At 36.1% G+C, this 21,007-nt stretch overlaps 1 protein-coding gene across 1 annotated transcript in view; it reads left to right on the plus strand.

Moving 5' to 3' along the window:
* Positions 1-4,025: 4,025 nt before the first annotated feature.
* Positions 4,026-21,007, plus strand: part of tln2b (talin 2b) — a 124,265-nt gene continuing 107,283 nt past the window's right edge. The window contains exon 1 of the mRNA XM_083545856.1: positions 4,026-4,307. The gene's annotated coding sequence lies outside the window, so the exon portion shown is untranslated. The remainder of the gene's footprint in view (positions 4,308-21,007) is intronic.

Below are 21,007 nucleotides of genomic sequence, written 5' to 3' on the forward strand. Positions count from 1 at the left end.
TACAACATTTTGGATAAGTGGGCATATTTATTATGGCCTTAGACACTAAAAACTCTAAGACAAAGAAATGTGTGAAAAGAAAAGTAGCTAAAATGTGTGCAAACATCATTTATATGTTTTTATTTAACTGCAGATAACAACTTGCAATAGATAACAGTGTATTCAGTTGGCGTTCAGTTCATTTGGTGGCTTGGTACATTGTGGTTTACATAGCAATGCTTTCAAGCATTGTAGTCATGAGAATTAGTGATAAGGCAGACCAAGCTCCATTATACCATTTGGCCTTTTAATAAAACAAAATCGATTTCTCTGGACTCTAAAGAACATTCTGGGAATTCTGTGAACAAGCTTTGAAAGTTCAGCCACAAATCTCTCTCTCAGGTATACCCTCTTGTGGTAGAAAAAAAACACAGCCTCTCTTTACACTACATTACACTTTAATTTATCATCTTCATGCTCTAAATGGAACAGGGATTGTAATAAAATAACCATTAAGATTATATCATATTGCAGTTTTTACTGGGCTTTATACGTTAGAGTAATGTGCCTTTGTAGGTGCTTTATGAAAGTCTAATGGTTTGTTTTTTCAATTATGGAATTAACATCTCATCAATTTATTTATTTTTCTCAGCATTGGATCATAGTTCAAGTAGAGCATCTCAGCAACTCTGGGAAACAACATCATTAGACAGCTGGTATATGGAGATAAAAACATTAGAAGAGGGATAACAAAGCATTTCTTTAACTGGTTCTTAGAAATCTTTCGCCAGTATAGACACTTATGGATTTTTATTATCAGCAGAATGAGTGCAATTATTATTATTATTATTTTTGGGCTGTATGGGTTTTACATGCAGATTAATGGCTACCATCCTGAAAAATCCACATTAGTTTAAGCAGCTTTTAGCTGCAAAGCAGTTTCTTTACATTGTTTAAAATGATCGTGTTCATCAATAAATGTTTACAGTTTTCTTAAGCAATGTAATTGTAAAAAAAAAAAAAGATAATTTGCAACATAGCATTATAAGATGAGGTTCAGCAAACCTTTTCTACTGCCAAAGATGAGCTACCAGTTTGCCAGCAGCTGGTAGTTGGTCAGAATAAACTGGATTTTTCAGGAGGATGACGCTGCCCTTATGCATGTTTAACACTGATCAGAGTTGATGTGGATTAAATTACTTATTCAGTCATTCATTATTTCAATAATTCATTCATTAGTGAGTGCTTTATCCTGGTCAGCGTTGCAGTGGACGGATTGTGGACCCTTCACCACGATTTTTATTCATGTTATTTGTAATAAGAACAAAGAAAGTTTTAAAATATCATGTTTAAGAACTCTAAAGACGATCTTGCTGGTCTCACTACAAACTCGCTCTATACTTCTTTGCCTTTTAAAGCGGAGAAAGGTGTTTTCCTTTATTTCAAAATATGGATTATGCTGCCATCTATCTAAATAAATGTGAATAGTGTGAAATAATGTGGCAAAGTTTAATGTGAACACTAGATGGCAGTAGCATTATATATATATATATATATATATATATATATATATATATATATATATATATATATATATATATATATATATATATATATATATATATATATATATATGTGTGTGTGTGTGTGTGTGTGTGTGTGTGTGTGTGTGTGTGTGTGTGTGTGTGTGTGTGTGTGTGTATACAGAAGATGGTAAACTAGGATAAAGGGTTTGCAAGTGTGCAACGTTTTTTACATTGGAGGAGATGCAGAGACACACAGACCTTTTCAAAATCACACCTTTTATATGAACTGTTATAACATGAATCATATAAATTTAACCTCCAGGTGTGTAAGACCTTTATGCTAAAATGGCATATGTTTACAGTCATACTGTATTGGCAATGGAACACTTTTGACGGGTCTTTGTCATGGTAACAAAGTGGGATGTGTAAAGAAAACCGAAGAACGCAGAGGAAACCCACATCAAGTGATATATTGTATATTGTTGTCAGATCATAATATCAGTTATTATGGTTGTGCATGACAGCAAGCAGACCCTTACAAAACTAAGAAACCTCTGTTATAGAAAGAAAGCCTTAAAGAAAAAAATATGGTTTCTAGATGGTGCAGTAACAGGCTACTGTACATAAACCTTTTTTTTTTACTCAATTAGGTTTTTGTTTGGTTTCTGTGTCTGTATTTAGCAGCACATATTCCCAATAAATCATACACATGACTATTATTCCAGTAAATCAGTATTAATCACCAAAGTGGAAAAATGTGGCTTTTCATTTATTGTTTAACAAAAACATCAGTGTCATTAGTAAGAGGTTTTTACAGCAATTCGCATATTAGTACAAAGACAGGTCCATGAGTTGTTTTGTGTTAGAAACGCACTACTCAGTGATACATGCAAATTGAATTACACTTTACCTTTAGTACATAATAGACTCCAGTCTGCCGGTTATTTATTAATTTTTTTAATATAATAGCTTATTACCAAGCTGTGCATATTAATGATACACATAATAATACAGACAGCAGATTAAGAATGAATATCTGAGAGAATACTCTCAGTTACAGATGTAAAAATTGAGTGTGTGATTAAACCATCTAAGATTTACAGAACTTACAGTAAGGGCTGACTGTAACTCTTATAAAAAGTTTAACGTTTACTATATATATCATTAATAATAAGAAAAGAAAAAAAGACGCACAGCTAGATGCAGATTGTCAGAACAGAAGTTACTATACATTTACATTTTCTGTGGGATTATTTTCCTTGGAATTAATTAGTTTTTTTATTTAGATCAAGCAGCAAAGAATATTATAGTTGTTTTTCGCTTGACATCAATCTTACCTAAAGTAGGTATTAAACTGTTCCATTGATTGTGCCTGGGGTGGTACATTTGAGTGTATGCCTTTCTTACCTTCAATATGTATAATTCAACCAAAAAGTCATCTTTATTGTCATGTATCATGTGTTGCATGTACAAGGATTTTGTATATGCAGCTCATGTACAGTTACAACACCCATTTTTAGTGTGTTGGTGCAATTTGAACTATACAAGACAATAAATATACACTATGGGATTACATTTCCTATAAGGTACAGAGCTACTGTAGACCAGTGTATGATTTATTATTAAACTACATTGTATACTGAGAGGCAAATTGTTTAATGTCTTGAAATATTGATGAGATATTTTTGTCATATCACCCATGCCTTGAGTGAGACATATAGACACTATTATTTAAAGGTCCTGGAAACCAGGTTAAAGATATCCACAGATCCAAAATGTCTTCCTAAACAGTCATTTGGGAAGTGGTAGCTCAGTGATTAAGGTTGAGTTATAGCTTGGAAGGTCAGAGGTTCAAAATCTTTTTATTCTTAACCCAACTAAATAAAAATGATTGTCTATGTTTGTATAATATGCAAACAAATGTATTTGTTTATTTATTTATTTTTACATATGGATATGGTAAATAATAATTTTAAGTATAATATACTCTCATGGGCAAAAAAATGTGCAAAAAGTTGTAGGTAAACACTTTAACAGGAAGAAAAGTCAATGTTGTTCAGTTCTGTGTTGATGCTCCAAATAGCTGATGAGTAGCTGCACAATATTTTGAGCATGTGTTGAATTTGATATTAAACATCTGAATTCTATAAGTGAACTATATAGGTGATTTTCACTGTTTCTACCACAAACACAAACTTTTCACAGCAACAAAAGGGAATGAGCAAATGGTGACACAGGAATTACCAGAAGTGTTTTATTGTAGTTAATCTTCTGACCAATGATTTGCCCATTAAGAGCTTGATACTTTTGTTCATTATTTTTTCTTTATTTCTTTATTTCTTTTGAATTTTGAAACACTGGCTTCAAAATGTGTCATCTAGTAAAGGAAACCGTGTAAGTCCAAGGTAAAGAAAGTAAAGGTCCTATTTCTCAGGGATGCACCAGGACTGATTTGAACTCCTGCTTCCATTCGAGAAGCACGCGCACAGTTCATATCTCTTTAAGAGTGAAATAAGGCTCGAGCGCACTGCTCGCATAAAGCCACTTTAATGAAACGCACACAAAGCACGATATAAATAAAGTGCACAGAGTGAGGTCGGCGGTGAAGGAGACGTGATTGGGGTGCTGATGGATTGCCTGTCCCTCTCGCCTTCCATTAGTAGCGTTTGATTTGGATGAGGGGGCTTAATAAGAAGGGCGGAGCTCTAGTGTACTGAGAGGTTGGAGAAGCACACACACTGCCTGCTGCCGCCGCCTCTCTACAACAGCTCCTCTCTCATGCACCACGCTGCTGGATCTCAGGTACGAATGGTCCATTTGCGGCTTTTGCTTTTCTGCATTGGCATGCAATGGAAATTGTTTGATTGTTGTTTATTTTTTAAGCGGTAGAAATTAAAAATGCTGGATGCAATGCTGGATTATAGCGCAGTGTGAAGGATACGGCGTGTGATGGAGTATGAATGGGCGTCTGATCTCAGCAGGCGTGTTTCTAACTGTGAAATGTGGATCATTACTTCTGGCTCCGGGAAATCTGTGTGTGTGTGTGTGTGTGTGTGTGTGTGTGTGTGTGTGTGTGTGTGTGTGTTCGTAGCCAATCTCCAAAACTGGACCTCCATGCAAGATGGCTCTTATTTGGCATGTTGTGCACGCCAAACAGCGTCAACTTCAATATGTATCTATTTTGTTTTTGCATGCAGTTTCTGATCAAATCCGGCTTGTTTGAGGGTTTGGCCAGCATTCTGTCGGCTTGATGTGTTGACAGATGGGTCAAACATCTATCGAGCAACACCCTCACGCTCGTGGCAGCTCCTAGCTTTAACATTGGACACGGTCGTGTGTGTGTGTGTGTGTGTGTGTGTGTGTGTGGTGAAGATCCGATCCACGCAAACTCGCTTTTAACGACTTGAACGCTGGATGGGGGTCATCGCTAAAGGGCGAAATGTAACGCCGCCATATTAACGCGATCTCTGCTTTCCTGTCCGTGCACACCGCTACATTCCCAATCTTTTTTATCCATCGAGGCCACTCTCTCCCTGTGTGTGTGTGTGTAACAGCGCCGGGTATTTGACACGCTGTGAATGTTACACACTCAGTGCTCTGGTGTTAAAAATGCCGAGAAAGCGATCGGAAATGGAGGTCGCTGTCATCATCGGGCTGTTTTTCTGTTTGTTTGAGATCCATTTGGGATAATTGATAGTTCCGTGACCGGTCGAGCATTTGCTCAAATGAACTGACATTCATCCTGGATAGATGTAAGACCGGAAAAAATCCTAGGAATACAAGTTATGAATCCCCCCCTTTCCCCTTAAAGGTGCATTCGATCCTACTCAAATCTGATGTGATCCTAAACCGAATTCATCCCGTGTTTCTCTCTCCAATATTCTCCATCTGCTTTACTGCAAGATCAGATCTCACACAAACAGATACACACCTTCATACTGTATATAATGGGAAGACACAAGCCTGTCTACTTGTCTAGGCAACTAATCACCCATCCGGTTAAACCTAGTCTCCTTCATCTGATCAAGAACCTAGTTTCTATGAAGTTGTCCTTGAAGAAGAGGTGTAGGTCTTGCATTTTCCCTTGTGGTGATGTTGCTGGAAAAGCACCACACCCCTCTGAAAAGGGAGTCATAGACCCCTTTGTCTGAACATGTCTGAATTCAGGACCAGGCCTAACTGCCGAAGTAATTGTTTTCAAGCCTATTAGGGGTTTGTCCAGTCTTATTTGAAAAGGGTCAGTGTGGCAGTAGGTTTTTGTTCCAGCCAAGCAGGAGCCACTGATAAGATTAGACACCCCTGTTGTGTACATTTGAAACATTCCGAGAGTTGACCTCGTGCTTGCGTTCTTTTGTTTTTGTTTCTGCAATGAGTGAAATATTTATATGATGTAAAAAAAAAATACAGACCGGTTCGGACGACACTCCATTTGTTCCAGGTTTTCTATGGATGCTGCATTGTGATAGCGAGTATAAATATCAAGACTGATGCAGACCTACAACATTGCATTGTTTGTCATATGTTTTGACATCTTCTAATACATTCCTCATCCTGAATGCATGTGATGTTGAGGGACATGCACATTATGCTCAGCTGGAAAGGAACACGCACACAGATTTGAAGTAATCACATTTAGAATCATTTGTATATTAGAAGGTTGTAGATTGTTGGCATGGTCCTGGAGTACCTCTCATCCTGTGGGTCTTTGGCTTTACTTTGCTTTAACACGCCTGGGTTTCAGCTTCTTTAACAGCGTTGAAGAACACTGAGAACACTACAATGTGCAGGGCTGGGGTTAATCTAGGAGCAGCGTTGTAAACCTGTTCTTGATTAGATACTGTTTGACAGTTAATGTTGGCAGACATGATGGTGCATAAAAAAAGTGTGTGGGAGTCTTCTAGAAAGTGTTTTTTTTTGTTTTTTGTTTTGTGTATTTCTAAAAAAAAATGATATTTGCATAATGGCTTTCTTACGAATGCCTTTCGTCTTGTTTTGTCATTCATATAGTGTGTTCAGTGTTCAGCAGAAACTCTAATGGGAATTGCTACCCATAATGTACAGTTTGAAAAAGAAAAATGCCAGTTTTACTAAACAAAAGTGTGATTTTGATATAATGTAACCCTGGGTTTTTTGCTGCTACTTTAAATCTTAACACATGGCATATCAGTGCTGTGTGACGTGTAGTAGGTAATGTAGGCAGTGGGTGGGAAGCCAGTCATGCTGTATGACAGGAAGAGACGGATGTTTAATACTGCTGTGCAATGGGCTTTCTGGCAGTTATATGGGGTCAGGTCTGTGATCTAAATGCTGTTCTTTTTTTCCTTCCTCCTGGAAAAGACTAAGAACAATCATAGGCTTAGGGCACTTTGTGTCTGGCTCATTGTGTTATCGGCTGATTGATGTTAGGAATATGAATTTGTGGAAGTGAAGAGACTTGTGATCGAGGAGCATAATTAGGACAGGGTGATTGGCTTTGTAGCTGTTTCCTTTTTAAGACCTGCTGCAATAAAAAAAAACTCTTTTATAGGCAGGCTGTGTTAAAGTTTTGATCAGTCAGTGGTAGACAAAACTTTTAATGTTTACATTATAGAAAATGCTAGCGAAGAGGACCTATTTGGACATGGGCCAAAAGAGGGAAACGTTAAAAATCCTCTAAACTAGTTATCACAAACTAGTTGAAGGTTTTCACTAACCACTTTGCATGACCACTTTTCCTTTCTTGTAGTCTTGCAACTTTTGCTAACACCTGCTCTCAATCTCCCTTATATGGCTATAATTAGTTCTGCGCACAGCATGTGTCTTAAACTGGGATATGGCTCCTGCCTCTACAGAGGTGCTGATAAAATCTGATGATTTCAGTAGCATCATGCACCAAATAAGAGCAGAGAGATCATGACAGCATTTGCTCTCACTGCACTGCCAAGACAAAAAAAAAGGTTGTTACACGTTTGCATTTTGGGCTCTTTAAAAAAGCACTCTAGGATAGATACAGTATTTTAGAACCTTTCTATTGCTGTGCAGATATCATTGTTGGCTCACTGCCAACATGACATGTAGTAACTCTCTTTCACTCACTCTGATGCATGAGATCACGAAGTTCTCCAGCACATGGCCCTGGATAAAACACAGCCCTGATAGCCTGATGAAGTCATGCCTGATTGTATAGTTTTTTTGGTTAACTCTTGTGAAATTGAGTACTTGCATTCCACTGATGTAAGACCTCTCTAAGATTTAAGTGATCTTTTTGTTTGCTGCCTGTGTCTTCCACAGTACAGTTAAATGTTGTGTAATGTCATATCTATCTATCTATCTATCTATCTATCTATCTATCTATCTATCTATCTATCTATCTATCTATCTATCTATCTATCTATCTATCTATCTATCTATCTATCTATCTATCTATCATTGTAAAGATGAAGGCACACAATAGTATAGGGTTTCTTTGGATGCAGTAGCATGACATTTCTCCTTTCACTTGTGAGTGGAAGATCTCCTGCTATAGACTTCTGACTTTATCCCTATTGAACACCATTGGGATAAATACTACACATGCTTGATTTGGAAAGTTCCTAATAAATATAATGACAGCAACACTCCCCACCCACACCCAGTGTTGTCTTGTATTGTAAATAAATGATCCCTTGATTATACTTAATCGCAAACATACTGTTGGAGAGGCCATTATCAAAATGACTGGATTATAGTCATTAACTTCCATAATCAAAAGATTGTTTTGGTCACTGGACATTGATGACTGTAATGTTAAAGGCATTCTAAAGATTTTTATTTATACAGTCTCCAGTTGTTACCTCATGCTTTTATTTAAAATACATGCTTAAAAGCTACATGCTCTGACACATGAGATGTACTTACTGTTTCAGATAAAATCTTTTTTGGCAGAATATGGTAAACACACTAAGAACTATGATGATGATGAGGTCAAATGTGTTGCATGCCTGACATTGCTAGAGTTGTGTTTTTATTATTGTATGTTTCTACCTGTGTCCTGTAGGACTTTCACTTTATAAAAGTGCAGCTTAGAAGTCTAAGCTTTCTACTGCATGTGAATTGAATCACAATTGCATTTGTACACAGTATCAAAGGGCTTTGCTTGCTTTTACGAAACTCACCCAAACATGCTGTTTTTAAACACAGATCATGGTGATGGCCTGAGCTAGAAATATAATCAATTGATGGGGTGATACACAAAATTCATGTTTAAAACCTTGTTTTTTAAGTCATGGTTCTGGTCATTTTACAGTACAGTTAGGGGAAAGAAATGATATAAAATTGCTTGTTTTTTTGTTTGCTAAATAAAAAAGGCTTATTGCATTTGTGATCATCTACATTTGAAAATTTTTTTTAAAAATAATTTTATATAAAATACCTGCTTGGTTAAATAATATCAAATAATATTTTTTTAAATAAAATAGAAAAAATTGAATTAATGCAATACATTTTTTTCATTATTTATTAAATTGAGTCTAAATTGGCACAAATTATATTTCTTAAAAAATAATTAAATATAAATTACTTTTTTGTAATACAGATGTGTTTTCATTTTCTAAAGATGTTTTACTTTACTGTTCTACTTATCTTAGCATAGATTTAACAAATGTCTTCATTACTTCACTCTCTTGATATGCAGAATTGTCAAAAAAGCCGGACATAATGCTAAAGAATCCATCGTGTTAGCTGTTAGCCACTTCCTGGTTAGCGGCTAATAATAGCTATATTGGTTCTTTAGCGTTTTCATGCATGCGCAAAATAAATCTTATTTTGGGTACTGAGTGAGTAGCCACAGTGACACTGTGCTAACTCTAGTGTATATATTTTTTTTTATACCACTGGCATTGTTGTGTATGTATAAGTTTAATACTACTACTACTACTACTACTACTACTACTACTACGACTAATAATATTAATTAAAAAAATTCCCTCAAAGTGTGAGGCAGAGACTAAACTAATTCTCAGTTCGCCCCTTAATACCTTCCTAAGGGAACTCTAATTGTAACTATGTTCCGCACGCACACGTGCACTCGAACTGAAAGCCCTGTATCAAAAATTTTTGTACGAATGTGTATACCTTTACATCCCCATGAATCGATAAAAAAAAAAAAAATAACATCAAATAAATAAACTTACAGCACATTTGTGTTTTTATCAATGTCATTAAGTTTATTAAAATATACTAGTTCTCTACTTATCTGTGTAAAGTTGCTAGCTAGTTTATGAACCATATAAAACTAATGCTATTCTCAGCTTGGCATTAACATGTACCATATGTAGTACGATCCATTTTTATGTGTATGACACTTCACAAAAGTACCTACCATAAAGCTACTTTAAAACATGCAGATAAAAATGTATCATAGATTTCGATTCCTAATATTTAAGCCATAGGTGTCTATGAAAAGAGAAATAAACTTTCAGAGGAACCAGACTCAAATGGAAATCCATCCTTTTCTGGGTGACACTCGATAGTGCAATTATTATAAATCACTACAGTACAGTTTTGTAGTGGAGTAAAGGCAAAGAGTACTACAAACGCTAATCATTAACTGCCTGAATGGATTTAAATACATTGTATTTTATTAAAATGTTTTATAAATTTTTTTTAATTAAAACATTTTATACAATTGCTAACTATGTAGCTATTTATCTTCCATTGCACAATAGCTAATAGACTGAAAATGCAATACCTGCTACTTCCATATCTGTAAAATCACTGCATCTTTGCAAACAGCTCTTCAAACAGTGCTACAGGATGGCTTTACACTCTTTTTGGAGAGCTCTCACTACTTTTATCCTGCCATAATTAATTAGCATTGTTCTGGTTAACTGGTGCTGGAGTAGCATTATCCTCCCTACCCAGAAAGCAGAGGTAATTGTGCCCTCTTGGTATCCAGGCTGTTTGAGGTGGCTGTGGATTTGTCAGGATACAAACTCATAACTACCTTATAACAGAAGCAACACTGCCACTGGATGTGCCACTAGGGAGCCTGCATGGCTGAGCATTGTAGAGGGAAATACAAAACTTGTTTACTGTGTTATTCATAATGTTTCATTTGATTAAATGTATTCAATTAATTTACTCTATTATGCAGTTTAATCCAGTCTATTAGTTATGACTGATATATTAATGGACATTTGAAATACTATAGCACTATTTAAGGTACACTGCTTGGTGTATTCTTGTCTTCAGTGAAATTCTGCATGAAACACGTCTAAAATCTTTAATACTCCTTTTACTTGAATACAAGCAGCCATGCATGATTTGTCATTTTCTTTCACCCTGGAACATTTAAGGGTTTATGATTATTGTTGTTATTATTGTTATGATTTAGTTATAATGAATACGAAACGGAGACATTGTCTGGTTATTCTGGAGGAGAAAGGGGACAATCCTGCAGTTCATCTATTACAAAAACCAGCCCTTTCCTTTCTAAACATAATTGTAGCCTTTAAATGAATGATAAGTTGTCATGTATTTGCCAGAGAGATGTTCAGTTTCCTACTGCAATCCACTGAGAAAGCAATTTTCCTATTGCTGCACTTGTTCCGTGCCCCACAGGCCTGGGCTTTCAGTTATTAATGATGTTTTCACACCATTGTGTACCTTCAGTAAAAAAAAAAAAACAAAAAATATATATATATATATATATATATATATATATATATATATATATATATATATATATATATATATATATATAATTTGTTCAAATAAATGTTTGCTGCTTTGTGTACACATGGTTAATATATGCTCAACCCTAAACAAAGAGATTGGTGTTGGTGCATGTTTGTTTAAATCATGGGGCTAAACAGCTAATAATCTAAAAGTCTGTGGAATCTGTTAGTTGGTTTTCAATTAAATGTAATAAATTCCAAATACAAATGTTTGTGGTTATTTGGTAACCACAAACAGCTTGTTGAATAAGGAGACCAAAGATCCCGTTTCACTAACAGATGTCGGCTTTGGTGGGGTTTTTTTGGTGGGGGGTGGGCACTCTGATGATATAGCTGTCAGCACTATGTGGTTTATGCAGATACCCACTCTTGAAACCAGTTCTAATAACATGAAATACATTTTTGCCACTAGTAGGAGGGAGCAAGTAGGTGAGGGGGAAATGAGATATACACAAAAGCAATACCAGGAAAGTCAAGGGTGCTTTCAATGCAAAGCTTTGCTTCAAAAATATTCATACAGCTAGGGAAAAAATTAGGGGGTTATTTGGAAAATAAAACTTCAAGGATTCTTTCATTTGGAAAACCAACTAACCCATAAGGGTTTTACACTTGAAGAGTGCAGAGGGAAATTGAAAATGAAGTGGATGTTTGTTCAACAATCATTGGGTAAGATTTTGCCTGTATTGTTTGCGGTCACCATTTCTCTTGGCCCAACCAATCCAATGCTGCTGCACTGATGCAGAGCACACAATGGTGAATCAGGACTTAAATTCAATCACTGGGTTTCCGGACATCATTAGCATAATTTCACTTTTACCAACATTATAGTGGCCTCTGAAAGTTATTTTGGTTTTGGAAATGTAAACAGCTTCCATGTTGTTAAATGGACCAGATAAATCTTTCCCTACTGTTCTATATCAAAAAATGAAAAAAATAAGAAAGTATTTTGCACATTCCCTGGTGGCGCTAATTGTGTTGTACCTGCATACTATATATGTTGTTAATTGTGGACATCTTTTATAAATTAAAAGTAACATACACAGTGGGTGTGAACAGTTGGTATTTATTAAAATTTATTGTGAATGATCCACACATACATTTGATTTCAGTTTTAGTGTGTGTATGAGAATTGAATATTTTATGCATAAGAAACAGTTAAGAACAATTTTTTTTTTATGTTGATAAATGAGTCCCATCATGTGTTGGTGCAGTGGGAAAGCAAAGAGCTCAAGAGTGGGAAAGAGCCAAACATGATTGTGTTGAAGTGATTGTTAATGTGCAGTTGTGTGGGTGTTTTTGGCAAATTACTGAACTGCCACACGCCCAGTACACCAAAAGTCTGGGTCTTTGTGGTTGCTGTGTGGTAGAGGGCCAGGCCTGATGAGTACAGTATGCCCCAGCTAGGGCTTGAATTTCCTCCATTTTTTTAAATAATAGACCAGGATCAGATTTTTTTGTGTGTGTTACCTGCTAAATTTGGCACTACTAGAATGACTATATAACTGCCATGCGAAAGTCAATGCTCCTGTAACAACACAAGACTTCCTCCTGATGATGCTAAATAGTACAGCTTTTGCTGAAACTTTCAATGAACCCTGAATGTGCTTTTGTAATCTAATAGCAGTGCTTGATGTAAGTGTTCATTATCTCAATAGCTGACATTTTCAATAAAAAAAAAACGTAGAAAATAATGTTAATTTTATTGTAGCTTTGAGACATAATACATTTATGCAAACTAGTTCTGCAGCTATCGATTGTTTTAGTAATAGAGTATTCTACTGATTAGTCCATCGATTAATAGAGTAATTGAATAAGAAGTACTTTTATTAATTAAAGAGCAAACTAAAATGAACAAATAATTACCGGTAGTTTCCTTCTCATGTTTTTTGTATTCGAATTACTTGAGGAATTGTTTCAGCCCTAATACAAACTAAAAAGTCACCCAATAGTAAAGCTCTCTAAGAACAGTTATAATGATTTATATATAAAGGTTTCATTTAAAGTTCAACCAAGAGGATTTTTATAGGTCAATAGGCAAAGTGAAGGAAAGCACCATGCTGTTTTTAGCCTCTGGTGCTGCTGTTTAGGTGAATACATTGGAGTTCATAAGGCCTCTTCACTTGAGTACACTTAATAAGAGGCTGCTTCTCTGGACCTTCTCCTAAAGGTCTTTGGAATAGGACACACAAGTGTTTGGGACCCATTTTCACAATGACATACAGTGTATATAAAATGAGGTCTGCATGATTTGTTATTTCTACTAGAAACAATAGAAAAGAACACACCTTCACTTTTAGATGAGCTAAGTGTGTTTCAGGAAATACAGTGGATTTCACTGAACAGTAATATCACTTGTTCCCTCGATCTCTAGGGTGGGGGTGGGGATTCACAGTGAGGGTCTCATTGTTGAAATTATTCACGCCTCGTCCACATTTTCCAGCACTCTTCTCATTTCCTGTCCTCCCACAAAGACCAAGCTTTTCCTAGGGACTTTCGACTCAGGCGTGAGCACAATAATACAAGGAAGAGCAATAGTGTTAAGGCCATGCATCATATTATTGAGTGATTAGGACCTATGTATATCTTTGGTTTTGTTGCTGGGCTACAGTTTTGGGTCTTCTGGGTGTTGGTGAAAGTTTCCATTATGAGAGTCATTGTTTGCCTCACTACAGTGGACTTTTTATAGCATACAGTTGGAAACATTAAGACGGCCACTGTTTATGCAGTGTAACTGGAGAGAGGTTATTATGAAATGTGGTCGTGATGGTGATGAGAGAGCTTGATGATAATCAAACGGTGATCTCTGTAGCTGATGGTGATTATAATCATGTTAATGATGATATAGACAAGCAAGATGGTGAGGATGATCAGTGATACAGTTTTGATGTGCTGCTGAAGGATTCTGCAAGAACTTTGAGATAGATCACAGCTATATCTGTACTGGGTTACTGTATAATGCTGCGCATGCAGAAACACCAGATGGTTGACAAATTAAACAGTGTTTTAGTAAGATGATAGGTGAACAGATTCAGAGTGCCCCGGTGTAGAGTCTATAAGTCTCTGGAACCTCTTTCAGAAGATTATCATAGTTGTAGAGATGCTGCCTTTATGCAACTTTAAAATCTCTTGGTATAGTTGTTTGGTTGTCCTGGAAAAGACCAATATCTTCAGCATAGAAATGTCATAGGATAAAGGCGATTAGTCAGAATACACTGACCTCTAAGGGGAAAAGTGTACAGGTGTAAACCATGTTGCTAAAAGTTTCTCACAGCAACACAGGTTTGCTGGGTTTTTATATTAGTCATTTAGCTTAAGGTGAGGAAAGAAGGTTGGCAAAGTTCTATTCAATTCTATTTCCTGTCTACAAAACAAATGTATGGTTGATCTACTGTAGTGAGTCACATTTGCATTTAAGGAATAAATCCATTATATAGGCTAGTTCTGAAGAACAGAAATTATTGAAAATGTTAGATTTCCAACAATATTGGTATTTTAGTTTGATCTAAATGACTAATGAGACTAATGTACTACAGTCTAAAGCAGAGGCTCCCTACCTTGGTCATGATAACCCTTGTTCTTGACATTTTATTGTTTTTCCTGCCCCAACACACCTGATTTGACTAATCCGTAATTAACAGTCCTTCCTGCGTTGAAGTGGGCGTGTTTGTGCAGGAAACACCCTAGAATGTGCAAGACAGGATGTAGTCCAGGGCCAGAGCTAAAGTTAAATGCCATCTTTCAAAAATGTTATGCATGGTCCAGTATAATGGTGAAAATTTGTGTTTTTTCTTTCAAATATCTTGTTTGGTTGTTGGTGTTATATTCAACCTTGTCTTTTTTTTCTTTGGGAAATCTAAATCTCCTATCTTTTTCACCACTGGGGATCATTGATTTTATGCTAAAGATTATGAGATACTGTCTTGTGTGCTCTCAAGTAGACTTGAAAAGGGCAGCATTTTGTAATCGGACTCCCGAAAGCCAGTGCTAACGCTGTGTGAATAAATGCTAAAAGGCAATGAAGCGAGTGAAAGAAACCTCAGAAATGAACCACTGAATCAGAGGTCCATCTGGCCATTCTTTTTCCCTCTTCATGTGCTGATTAGTGGAAGACTGATGTCTGTGTGCTCTGCCATGCAATTTTATATTGAGCACAAAGCCTAATCCTGAAATATTATGATTTCCATTGGGGCATTCAAACAAGTTAAAATACATGATCTTTGCTTGTTTGTGTATTGTAGATTAAAATATAATTAAAATACCATTTCGATTTGTTTAATGATTATAATATAAAAGGAAAAATTTGTATGCAGGTCTGCTTTAGGAGATTCTTGAACAAATGGATAACAAAGTGGTACAAGAAAGGTTAAATCAGATCAGGATGATATTGACCTACAAACTGTGTATGTTCTTTTTCTTCTGATAGATGGTACTAAACTAGCCGAATAGTGACCGTTACAATAAGGAATGGATAAAATGCCACAATATAATGTTTTTTATTTGGAGTTAAGTTGAATTAACTAGTGACAGATCTTCAGGTATCATCTTTAGATAAGCTGTAGCATATTTATTATTATTTTATTTTTATTTTTATGGGAGACACCTGGAAATTATGCTTGTGTTTTTTCAAACAAACCAGATGATAAAAATGTGAAAAAATATCAACCCAGTGGAAAAGCCAACCCATTTCATGTAGTGATTGCACCAGAATTATTCTTTGTTTGTTACTTACATTTACCTGCTAATGTATCCACTATATTCTTCTCCATACACACAAAAACATGTCATCAGGACTACATTTATCATCCTGTCCACTCACACATGCTAGGTTTTAGTGTAAACATCTGTTTTTTGTCTGCCATGTTGGCAGTGTTTGTACCTCTGGCTGGCTTGAATACAAAGTAAGGGGTAAGAAGGAAGTAACGTCAAAAAGCGGAACAGAATACTCTAAATTGTTGCCTAATTAGAGATGGTGTGGCAAAAGAGTTGACATGATTAATAAACCTATTTTATTGAGAAATACCCATTTTTAATCACCTGTTTTATGATCTTATAAGACCACACCATGTTATATTTATACTTTTATTTAGCCACATTAGAAATAGTATTTGAAAATATTTTGATTGTTAGATTTTTGTTCAGTGTCTCAAAACATAAATTTGAGCACATTTTCTTATATAAATCTGGGGATACTATTGGCTCCACATGAAGTCAAGATCAGTGACCGTGTCTGTACACCAGACTGTTATGTGGCATGCCTGCTGTGCAGTAAACCCACAGCCTTGTACCTCACTCGTGGCTACTCAACTCCGTAGTAAGTGTACTAGGTACTAAGTGTGGCTTTTTCATGCAATAACTTACTCAAGCTTTGATTTAAGGGGTTATTTAAAGTGACCTGATTAGGAACTGTTCATATGGATCTTATTAGGTTGCCTTACCATGCACTCAATTAGGGTTTTTTTTTTTTATGTGATTGGAAAAGCCGCACTAGTTCAAATCAAATTTGACAAATTATTTTATATATATATAAGAATGAAACCAGAAAATGCTTTTAATCAGTGTACATACCGCGCTTGTTTTTGTTTCTTCGGATTTACTCTAGACATTAAGGCATTGTAATTTGTTGTTCATACAGAGTTTATTGGAATGGTTAATGGTTTTAGCATTGTAAAGGGTTTTGACTTTTAGAATATTGTTTTAAATAGGTTGTAGGAACCATGTATTAAAGCTTCTATATATGTAGTACAATGAAAAATTTATTTGTTGATTGAAATTTGACTTTTTCAGTATGAGGGTACTTATTTATTTATTTATTTTTATTTAAAAAAATAGTTACACTCCATTCAACTGGATTAATTTCTGTCATGCAGAGAAACCATGTGTTTATTGGGTTTTAGATTTAGTCTTTTTGAAACAGCTCTCCAGCTCTCAGAATGAGTGTTAAATGTACTCTTGGCAACATCCCAATGAGTCTAAAAGTCCATTTAGAGAATTAGCATGGGGGCTCTTCTAGCGCCAGACTGCTAGGGTTCTCCCTTTGAATTATCAGGCCAGCACTGGGATAGAAACTTATGCAGAGGCACTGGCTTGGAGTAGCCCTTGTTGCCAGCCTTGTTCTTTTAGAGTATAGGGTTAATGACAGTTTGGTTTAAGAGATTGTACAGTGTGCAGCTCGTTCAGTAAGTGGCTAAGTGGAAACAAAAAGCATAAATGACATTTATGGATTTCAATGCCAAAAAGCTTTCTTGCTTGCAAAACATTACTTTTCTAATGCTGGTTTATGCCAGAATTCTAGCAGGATGGTGGTAGTTTAATTCATCTCTCAAAGAAATGGTGATACTCTGGGGGGAAATGGGTAACAGGCAGCAGCTAATACAAAAAAATTTAATCTTAGCCGAATCTTGAGTGCCATTAAAAAAAAAACAAAAAAAAACAGTAGATACAAGTCTGGCTTCCAGTGTGCAATCTGCAAATGATACCACTGCTCTGCTTGTTTTGTTAAGCCATCACAAGGCTGGATAATATCCTTGTCATTGTGTCGAGTGGCTACATCCCTCCTGTCCTAAGTAAGCTGTGGTGCTGAGGCATTCGGTTGTATGCTGCTGACCCAGCAATACCTACATCAACCTCTGTCTCTCCCGCCTTAAATGTCTGCTCTTAGATACACTGTCAGCATCCCCAGAGGGCTATGGTAGTACACACCATGTGAATTTATGGCAGGGACTCAACCAGCAGAGAAGTGAGAATGAATGAGGAGCAAAGAGGAAAAGTACAGAACAAAAGTGAGTTAAGTAGTATTTCTACACCTGTAAGTAATAAACAAGTGACACAAGCAATGTGTTCCTCACTATTGTGATCATATACTAAGTTCACTCTTAAACTGAGTATTAGTTTTTATTCTGAATCATTTCAGATTTCCAGCCATTAAAATATGTGGCTCTCTGGATAAATTATTAATGCAGTCACTACACCTACAAAAATCTGGGATTATTTTTACTAGTGTTAATTGTTGTAATCTACAGAATGCGGTGTTTCATTTGTACAGGCTGCAGATTGTAACACAAGAACATTCACTACCTTATCTTTGGTCAAGTAGTTTGTTTGAGCTTTCATTAGTGTGTATGCGTTGTGTCAGCAGTGCTGTGCTGCTCTTTGCGTGAGCTCTCACATTACTACCCCCCCCCCCCCCATGTCCAAATGTTCATTCTTACGACCTGAGTAATTAGCAACGTTATATGCAGCCATGTGTGTGTTTGCATTCTTTTAAAAGGCTGCGAGGAAAGGGCTTTCACATGATCCTCCTCTTATTTATCCTACACCCCAAAGATTTTGAAATATGCAGCATGGAATATGTACTTGCATATATATGTGTGTGTGTGTGTGTGTGTGTGTGTGTGTGTGTGTTAGTGTGGATGTGTTTGTGTCTCTGCAGTAAACGATAGTGTAGTATCTATTAAGAGAGAGGGAGATGGAACCAAAGCACCAAACTATGATGACAATCGCCTTTGAGCTGCAATTGTATCATCCACAATGGCCCAATATCATATTACGGGACATTCTATACCCAAGTCCTTTCTTTTGTTCTGTATACTGTGCGTTGCTTCTCATAGGCTTTAGCTTAACATGCTGTGAAGACAGACAGCAGATTCTACACAGATGGTTTAGCTGCATAAATTCAGGTTCACGTTCTGCATTTTACATTGAAGAAGAAGCTATTCATCGTCACGGGTGTGTTTGTCTGCAAATGGCAACTCTGTTCATTTGGGATTAGCTGTAGACTCCTACATTCATTCGAAAGGTACCATACCCACAGATGAGCCTCGACATTTTTAGCATTTTGATGGCCAAGGTCGGATTCTCCCCCTTAGCCTGTCCCATTTACATTTGAATCTATGAAAACCTTATGGTGAAGGACGAATTGGAACGGTTCTGAAAGGCGAACAGATTTTGAATTCACTAAAGGACTGAAAAGAAAATAATAACATTGTAGATGGCACATATTTGGAACGAACACAACCACAAACAAAATGAAACAACAAAGTTAAGGATGAGACTCTGTTTCAAATATAAGTATTAGGAACATCACGCACAAATCGCTTCTTTTCGCTTCTCTCCTTCTCTCTCCTTCTCTTTTTTTTTTTCTGTTTCTTTTTTTTTTTGTGTGCAGTTGTATTTGTGGTCTGAGCCTTTGAGCTTTTTCTACACATGGATTAAGAACACAGGGCAACCCACAAGCAAGCCAGTGGCCCAACCCATGCACCAGTTTAAAAAAGATGAATTCATGTAACTACTCTAAAGGAAATTTTCACTATTAATAGTCCTTTATTCTGTGAACCAATTTTAATCATTTAATATTTTTTATTTCCTTTATAGATTTTTGAACCTTTCTATTTCTTTAAATCTCTGAAAGCTACCTCACTAAAAGCTTCTGCACAAAAAAAAAAAACCCACAATAGACCTGGAAAGATTTAGCATTTGCTTTCAAATCTTACTTATGCTGCATTCAAAGTGAAATTGCAACTTGTAATTCCTTGCTACAAAAAGGTCTTTTGAAATACCAGTTTCTTCCTGGTTTACTGACTATGGTAAACAGCCATGTTATTGTTAGTCAGATTCTGAAGAAAAAAAAAAGTAGCACCACTTGCATTTAAAGGAGTTATGTCGAAAATATAAGTATTTGCTATTGGCCACTTAACATAAAGTGATATTTGCATGTAAAATCTAAAACATTATACACTTTAGTTTTCAAAGGAGATTATTTATTACTCATCAATAAGCTAGCTTCTTGCTTACAAAAAACAAACACGCATGGAGATGAACATTTTTTTTTTTTTTCCTTACTGTCTTTTATTATTTTTTCGGATTTGTACATTTATATGGAGGGTTTGCCATGGTCACCTTGCAGCTTGCACTTTGCAACCTACAGCTGACCACTTAAGAAGTGAGTAAAATATCTCTTGCTACCTAAATGCACAAGACCCTCACAGACCTGTGAGGCCAAATGCAAATAAAATCTATTAAGTTCTTAACTGACAAGAAAATATGACTGGTTAAGTGGTGTCTATCTGTGTTTTTTGTGTGGTGGTAAAAAAAAAATTATGATAATTAGAATTATTAGGGAGTGGTTACACTGGATGTATATGCTTGTTGCTTACTAATTTGTCTGTAACTTCTGTGGCTTGATAAGCGTTTTTAACGTACATAACTATCGTCTTTTATGAATTGTGACTAGAGATGGCTGATTTTAGAAATTTTGCAGTAAATGTTGGAATAAACAATCCAACACTACTAATTTGCTGGTTGTTATTTGCAGGCTTGTTAGCAAACCTAAACATCATGTTACATGATCAAAAGATTAAGGTTTCTGTGTGTGTTACATTTGTTACTGCTACGTCCTCTAGCTGGAGCCAGTCCAACCAGATAAAATAAGATGCTGCCTGTTGGTTGGCTTGAAGGATATGTTTTTATTTGTTGCCAAAATTAGAAGGATGGTAATTGGGAGGCTATCAGTTATTTCTAATCACAGATTGTTAAAAAAAAAAAAAAAAAAAGGTATACCTGTTAAATTTGCAACTGTAAAAAGAAACTCTTATTGACTTGTCCAGGTCAGATGTTAGGAACACAAGGGTGGATGGAAACTGGTGGTGTCGATGCAGCAAATGTCTTCCCATACAAGCCAAAATTGAACGCCTGTGTTGCCATAATACCACTTATTCAGAGACTGAATGTGTCTGTAGATGAAACAGTGACTGTTGCATGCATCACTGACTCCCAGGCCGATATCAACAATACAGTCTTGGTGACTGCACT

The sequence above is a fragment of the Silurus aristotelis genome (genome assembly GCF_946808225.1).
Source record: "Silurus aristotelis genome assembly, chromosome: 7".
In the NCBI taxonomy this organism is placed as follows: domain Eukaryota; kingdom Metazoa; phylum Chordata; class Actinopteri; order Siluriformes; family Siluridae; genus Silurus; species Silurus aristotelis.